This window comes from Choloepus didactylus, chromosome 1, assembly GCF_015220235.1.
Source record: "Choloepus didactylus isolate mChoDid1 chromosome 1, mChoDid1.pri, whole genome shotgun sequence".
Classification (NCBI taxonomy): domain Eukaryota; kingdom Metazoa; phylum Chordata; class Mammalia; order Pilosa; family Megalonychidae; genus Choloepus; species Choloepus didactylus.
In genome coordinates, this window is record NC_051307.1 from 63,923,601 (window position 1) to 63,932,299 (window position 8,699).

Genomic DNA, 8,699 nt, shown 5'->3' on the forward strand with positions numbered 1-8,699 from the left:
CATAAAAGGCTTTGCAAGTTGGTGACATTGGCAGATAGCTGTTTGATTGATGTCTAAGCCTTTCAGTGAGTCCACCAACACACTTAAATTAAATTTACATGCACAGCTCCATTCTCTTTAAACTCTCCTTTAGGTTTCCAGCCTCTCCCTGCTTTTCTTCACTGAAAAACTCCTGGAAGAATTTTCTACACCTGTTGCCTCTGCTTATTTATCACCCATTTCATCCAAAATCTCTTGCAATCTATTTTCTAACTTAATTCATCTGAAACTTCTTCAGCATTACAAAATTCATTGGTTTTGGCCTTCATTCTCATTTACTAGAGAGCAGTTGATACCTCTGGTTACTTCCTCTGTGGAACATTGTTTTCCCTTTCAGGTTAGACTCTTCTGGTTCTTCTACTGTATTGAATCTTTAGATCAGTGCTGTCCAGTACAACTTTCTGTGATGTTAGAAATGTTTTATATCTGCACTGTTCAATATGGTAGCCACTAGCCACATGTGCCTCTTGAGCAGTTGAAATGTAGCTAGTGGTACTAAGTAAATTTCTTTTAGTTTTAAATCACCTCATGTGGCCAACAGCTATCAGATTGGACAGCACAGTTCTAGTTCTTCCTCAGGTATACAGATTTATAAGAATTTGTTCTCTGTGTCTGCATTCTTTCCATTAGCAACCAAAGTAAATCTCAAGTACTAGTTCTCTGCAGATAATCTCTAAGTATCTCTTGGCATGACTTCTCTCTTCACCTGCAATTGTATATTTCCAACTACCTGCAGAGCAGCTTTGCCTAAATGTCTCACTTTGTTAAAAATAAAATGAATCATCTTCCTTCCCCATTCTCATTCTTCATGTAATCCTTTTATTCTCTTAATACAACTTATCACCTCACCTGTTACCCAAACTTAAAACCATAGTCCCTTCAGACCTTTCTCTCTTCATTCCTATCTACAAGCCAAGTGAATGTACTGAGATATACATATACATATACACACATATATATACACACACACACTCACAAAATCAGCTATGGAGTCTTACTGATTCTTGCAATATCTTTTGTATATTTTTCTTTTCATGCTCATTGCCATTTCCCTAGTTCATATAAGTGAAAACACCTCAAAACATGTCTGACACATGATAGGTACTCAATAATAGTTATTTCTTCTTTTCTCTCTTTTTTTCCCTTCATCTTTCCTGAACTCTGTATTTTCAACCCAAATAAACCTGTCTCCCTCTCTTATTTCTCTTCTATGTGTCATCCTGCACCTTGACACCAGGTTACTCTTCCTGAAGCATAGTTCCAGTTTTATTCCTGAGCTCAGAAATTTTTAGACCTTCTCCACTTCCTGTAAGGCTACATGCCTCTGCCCACCTCACCACCTCTCACATGTTTCCTTTATCTCCTGGTTCACATTCTTAGCACTTAGTGCTTGAAATGATTTACTTATGTGACCCCTCAATAGGACATAACCCCACAAGGCCAGAAACTTTGTTCATTCTCTGCTCTTAGAGCCCAGAACTTGGCTGGCATATGGTAAACACTTGATAAATATTTAAGTAAATGAATATTTCTACTGAAGGTATCAAGGTAAAAGTGGCATTCAAGAAGGAATAGGTAGGATATTTATTTTTAAAATATTTAGAGTGCCTACTATGTGCTGGCATTCCTCTGAGCTCCTCAAATTCTTTTCCTGAAACTTTCTTAAAATATATCACTTTTCTACCTTATTTTATAGAATTACAGTTGTCCAAATTCATCTACTGGACTATAAGCTCAGGATCAAGAGCTGTGTCTGATTTATCCTCTGTCTTGTATAATGCCTATCACAGTGCCTCCTCTAATCCTTTATGTTAGCGTGAAGCAGTATGTTTCCTTTTTTTGCATTGCACTATGTAGAAGTTTATATTTCCCCTCTACAGTTACTTTATTGCCTAATTATTTATTCTCATGTGCTAGCCATATTCAATTCTGAGATGCTGAAGCTATAGGAACCATGTTCTATTCATCTTTCTGCTCCTACATCTATTACAGTGATAGACAGATGATGGTTACTTGTTAAATTTATCCACCCAACACAATAACTGAACTATGATCAGTGCTGAATAAAGATTTGGTGAAATGTTTCTTAAACAGTTTCCTGGCTGCTGCTTCATCTTCATTGCTGCTGCCGACATTAAAGATCTGGTCCCACCATTGCTTCTGCTTCACTACTGGTACCAGCTAGGATACCAACTCAGCTGATTTTGCTACTGCTGCTTCTGTTGACACTAGAAATAGTCTGTTTCCACGACCACCACCATCATAGCTGTTGGTCCCAAGGTGATAGTCACTGCTGCTACCTCCACCACTGCTGCTGCTTCCAGTGGGATCTGGTCAGTTTGTGCATTGTATCTCACTTATGATTTATAGAAGCTCCTGTTTCTTCTGAGCCCTCAGGCTGTCACTTTTTCTCCAGTCTTTCTCCTGATAGTTTCTGCTTTATTTAAATTCCATCAAAGCGTCATTTGAGTGGGTGGTACTGCTCTGCTTCTCAGGAGGAATGTCACTTTCAATCAAGTGTCTGCTCTCTTTGCTGTCAGAAGAGATAACATTTATCTTCAGGGAACAATCTACAGTAACACTAGTTCCTTTTTCCTTAGTTGAGACTGATGGCTCATATGTATACTTTATGCACTCATTTGTCACCTTTCTGCCCACTCACACAGATTTATAAGATCTTTCTATCCTCATCAGCTTAGTTCGTTGCCACCCACAAGAACTTGTGTCATTTGCAAATGTTGAAATGTTGACTTGCACTTTCTTTTATAAAGATAGTACATACAGGTTGTGCTCATTGTACCCTGCTCAAGGATGCTAGGACAAGTGGAGACTGAGGTCCAGCCTGCACTTTGCTCACCGCAGACTGGCATCAGGCTATGTCTATCTGTAGAAAGGAGTTTTATTTTTCTGATTTTCAGAGATAGGATGTCCCATCACTAAGTAAGCAGAGCATCCACCCATAAAGGGCAGCATTTTCTAATGCACTCATATTAGACCTGATTTTAACATTGGTCTAGCACTGAACTGGAGAGCTTCTAGTCTGTGCATCTCTATATATTCCTTTTGTTGTTTTCCTAACCAGTGGAAAAATACCATCAATTCCAACAGTGAAAAAAAAGATGTAACCCACAGAAAACAGTTTCTGTACCTGTATTCAAATTACTAGTGCTGCTTAACAAACTACCCCAAAACATAGTGGCTTAAAACAATTATTACATCTCAAGATTTTGCTGCTCAGTTATTTGGACAAAGCTTGATCAGACAAAGCTGGATTGATTCGTCTATTATGCTTGTGTCAAGAGAAATCACTCATTGGTATTCAGCTGGTAGATGAGTATTCAGCTGGTCTGAAGAGTTCAAGATGGCTTTTGTCACTGGCACCTTGGTAGAGATGGCTAGAAGACTGAACTTGCTGGACTCATCTGAGACTATGGACCAGAGCACCTTCTTGTGACCTTTCCAGCATGGTAGGCTCAAAGTAGTCAAACTTCTTAGGTCAGGGCTGCTAGAGAGAGTGTTTCAAGAGCCCTTGGAAGAAGCTGAAAAGCTTTAAAAAAAATTATTTTACAATGCTCTGTGGATCAAGCATGTTACTAACACCAGCCCAGATTTGTGGGGAGGTGAAGTAGATTCCAACACTCAATGGGAGAAGTAGCAAAATAGTTGCAACTGTTTTTAATCTACCACAACCTTCCACCAAGTATTAACCAATGTTAATTTTTTGGCGTATTATCTTCTGCCTCAAAAAATATTTTCATTATAGAACCTTGACAAATTATTTGAAAATCTAACTAAGCATCATACCTAATGGTGAAATATTAGTAATCTTCTCTTTCAAGTCAGAATCCACACAAGGATGCCAGGTATCACCATGTCTATTTACATAGTACTGAAGGTGTTAGCCAAAATAATAAGACAACAATGGAAATATTGTTAAATAGAGAGTAGAAAGAAAAAATACTTTTCCTTTTCTATGGGCAATAGAAAATCCAAGAAAATCTGCAGTCTACTAAAACCAGTAAAGTAGTTCAGAATGTTTCTGGGTAAAAGGTTAACATACAAAAATCAGTAGTGTAAAATACTATAAATGTAAATAATATAAATGTAAATATTGTAATAACTAAAATAGTGTAAAATGTAGAAATATGAGTTTTTATTCACAGGAGAAACTAAATTATAAGAAATAAAGGCTTATATTGAGAACATTTAAAAACTTATTGAAGAACCCATCATATTCATGGATGGGTCCAATATTTTAAATATGTCAGTTCTTTGTAAGTTCAGTAGAATTTCAGTCAATCACAACATGATTATTCAAGGAGTATGACAAGTGATTTTAAAACTCGTCTGTAAAAGTAGGCCAAGAAAAGCCAAGAAAATTCTGAAGGAGAAAAATAAAAAGATGCTATGACTGGTGTGTTGCACTACCCAGATTCTCCTTTGGGAAAGGACTTTTCTCCTAAGCTACTGGGAGTGCTGCCACTAGATGGCCCTCAGTTGTCAGCCCTCCTTGAGGATTACTTTGGCTGAAGCAAAATGCCTTATGCAAGTTTACACCTCCTTCCAGGGACAGTCCATACATAATGATGGTCAATTCCAAAGTATAAAGATCTGGACAACTCTGAAGGACTCCCTTAGTTGTCAAGTTCCTCATAGTATTGACTGAGGCCTTTCTTGGGAGTGTATCATAGTTCAATTCCTCCTTCTGCCCACTTTTTTAAAAAAATTCAGTTTTTTTGGAGATATATTCACATACCCTACAATCATCCACAGTGTACAATCAGTTGTTCACAGTACCATCATATGGTTGTGCATTCATCACCAAAATCATTTTGAACACTTTCGTTACTCCAAAAAATAAATAAATAAATTAGAATTAAAAAAAATTTTTTTAATAAAAACAAGAATGAAAATACAAGAACACCCAAAACATCCCATTCCTCCCATCCCCCCATTATTAATTTTTGTTCCCATTTTCCTATTCATCTGTCCATACACTGGATAAAAGGAGTGTGAGCCACAAGGTTTTCACAATCACATGGTCACACTGTGTAAACTACATAGTTAATCATCTTCAAGAATCAAGGCTTCTGGGTTGCAGTTCAATAGTCTCAGGTATTTCCTTATAGCTACACACTAAAAACTAAAAAAGGATATCTGTATAAGACATAAGGTTAACGTCCAGAATGACCTCTTGACTCTATTTGAAATCTCTCAGCCACTGAAACTTTATTTTGTTTCATTTCTCTTCCCCATTTTGGTCAAGAAGGCTTTCTCAATCCCATGTTGCTGGTCCAGGTTCATCCCTGCCTTCTGCTCACTTTTGCTTCCTTCTCCTGACTTTTTCAAGTGTTGATTCTGAGACTGCTCCCTAATAAGCTCCTCTTCTCTAATTTCTGTCTCACAGTCTACTTCCTGGGAAACCCAACCTGAGAAAAAACAATCGTTTTCTCATGAGGTTGCAGTCAAGCTGTCAGCCACCACTGTAGTCTCAGCTGAATGCTCATTTGGGAAGGAATGTCTTCCAAGCTCATTCACGATTTTTCAGAGAGCTCAGAAATCTAAGTTTATTCACAGGGTAGTTATTGAGCTTCAGTTCCTCACCAAACCATATGGGCCTCTATGGAGTTGCTCAGAACATGGAATTTTGCTTCCCCCAATGAGAGTGATCCAAGAGAAGGAGTAAGAAAAAACCTCCAAGAAAGAATTGATGGTCCTTTTATAATCTGATCTTGGAAGTGATGTCCCATCATGAGAGGCTAATTCATTCAATATGTAGTGTGTGCCTAACTAAATAATTATAACTTTGTATATGACAGATGAGGCATTATATAACAGTGAAGAAAGGGTAGATTGTTCAATAAATTGTGTTGGAAAATATTAGCTACTGTGGTAGGCAGAATTCTAAGATGACCTCTAAGATTCCAGCCCCCTGGTATACACATCTTATATAATCCCCTCCCCTTGAATGCAAATGATACTTGTGAATGATGGTATAGCACAGAGTTATGTTGATTTTTATATTGAAAAAGGGATTTTGCAGATATAATTGAGAAACCTATTGAGTTAATTAAAAGGGAAATTATCCTGGGTAAGCTGGACCTAATCAAGTGAGTCCTTAAAACAGTCACAGAGATTGGAAGCTTGAGAAATTCTTCCAGCTAACTCTAAAGAAGCAAGCAACCCTGTTGTAAACTGCCTAGGGAGAGGTTCCTATGGCAGGGAAATGTAAGAGCTGAAAGTGGTCTCTGACTGACAGCTAGTGAGAATTTTCTTACAACCACAGAAACTGAATTCTGCCAACTGAACTTGGAAAAGGGCCTCAAGACTCACATGATATCATAGCCCCAGATGACACCTTGATCTCAGTCTAATGAGACCCTCAGTAGAGGACTGTTCTAGTTTGTTAAAGCTGCCATTACGCAAAATACCAGAAATGGATTGGCTTTTATAAAGGAGGTTTATTTGGTTACAAGGTTACAGTCTTAAGGCCAGAAAGTGTCCAAGGTAAGGCATCAAAAATAGGGTACCTTCACTGGAGAAAGGTCATTGGCATCCAGATAACTCTGTTAGCTGGGAAGGCACGTGGCTGGCATTTGCTTGCTCCCACTTTGTGTTTCAAAATGGCATTCTCCAAAATGTCTCTGTGTCAGCTTTTTGGGGCAAACTCTGGGCTAGTACATCCAAAGCATCAGCAAAACTCTGCTTTCAATGGCCATCTTCAAAATGTCTCTGTAAGTTGCAGCAGCAAACTCCTTCTGTCTGAGTTCTTACATGGGGCTCTGGTAAACTAATCAAGGCCTATGCTGAATGGGTGGGGCCACACCTCCATGGAAATTATCTAATCAGAGTTATCACCTACAGTTGGGTGGGTCACATCTCCATGGGAACAACCTAATCCAAAGGTTCCAACTTAATCAACACTCATATGTCTGCCCACACAAGATTGCATCAACGAATATGGAGTTTTGGGGGACATAATACATCCAAATCAGCACAAGGACCTAGCTAATCTCTGACTATGTCCAAACTTCTGACTCATGGAAATTGTAAGATAATGAATTTGTGTTGTTTTAAGCTTCTAAGTTTGTGATGATTTGACATACAACAGTAGAAAATTAATGTAGTTAACTAATAAAAAATAAATGAAGAATCCTAGCTCATACTACACACAAAATGGCAAATAGATTAAAGTCCTAAATATAAAAAACCAAAACTTGAAACTTTTGGAAAGAAAACATAAGAAAATAACTTGATGACTTTGTGCTTAGGACAAAGCACAGTCTTACAAAGAAAAATATACATTTGGCTACATTAACAATTTTAAAGTTATGTAATAATACTACAAATAAAGCTGGAAGACAAGATATACTGGGAGAAGATATTTGTGATGCCTAAAACTGACAAGATTAATATACACAATATATGAACAAATACATATTAATAAGAGAAGACAACTCCAGAGAAAAATAAGTAAATGATAAGAGCAAGCTATTCATAGAAGAAATGCAAGTGGCCAATAAACATATGAAAACACCCTTAATCTCACCAGTAAGCGAGGAAATACAAATTAAAACAACAATGAGATTTCATTTTGCACCTGTAATATTGGTAACAATTTTAAAATTTCTAATACTAGTGGAGCAAGGATATAAAAAAATGGAATTGTAAATTGTTTAACCACTTTAGAGAGCAACTAATATGTTTACTTTTTGTGTGTCTGGGAACTTTTGCCCAATTATCAGTGTTTAATAAAACTGACAATTCAGATACCTACAATCCCAAAATTCTACCTCTAGAAAGACACTGTAGGAAAACACAATGTATAAAAATATACAGTGGGGCACCGTTGCTTGTAATAGCAAAAATTGGAACTACCTAAAAGCCTATCAGTGGGTGAATAGATGGATTATGATAAAAATAATTCCCTTGTAACCACTACACAAGCCAAGAAATAGAACTTTACTGTCACCCCAGAAGTTTCTTCCATGTGCCCTATCCAAATTACAATCCCTCTTCCACCTCTCAGAAGTAACCATTGCCTTGATTTTATTTTTTATAAAGTTGTAGGCTTACACAGAAATCATGCATAAGATGCAGAATCCCTGTATACCACCCTATCATTAACACCTTGCATTAGTGTGGTATATTTGTTAAAATTGATGAAAGAACATTTTTATAATTATACTATTAACTATAGTCCATGGTTTACAGCAGGGGTTAATGTGTTGTACACTCCTATGTATTTTTCCTACTTAAAAAAATTTCTAGTAACATATATACAACCTAAAATTTTTCCTTTTATCCACATTCAAATATATAACTTGATGCTGTTAATTATGTTCACAATATTGTACTACCATCAGCACTGTTCACTACAAAAATTTTCCATCAACCCAACTAGAAACACTGTACAATTTAAGCATTAACTCTCCATTCCCTATGATCAACCCAGCCCTGGGTAATCTATATTCTAGTTTCTGACTTTATGAATTTGCATATTCTAATTACATCATATCACTGAGATCATACAATATTTATCCTTTAGTGTCCAGCTTATTTAACTCAAGAGAATGTCTTCAGGTTGTACATTTTGTCCAATGTATCAGAACTTCCTTTTTAAGACTGGATAATATTCCATTGGATGTATGTAGCACATT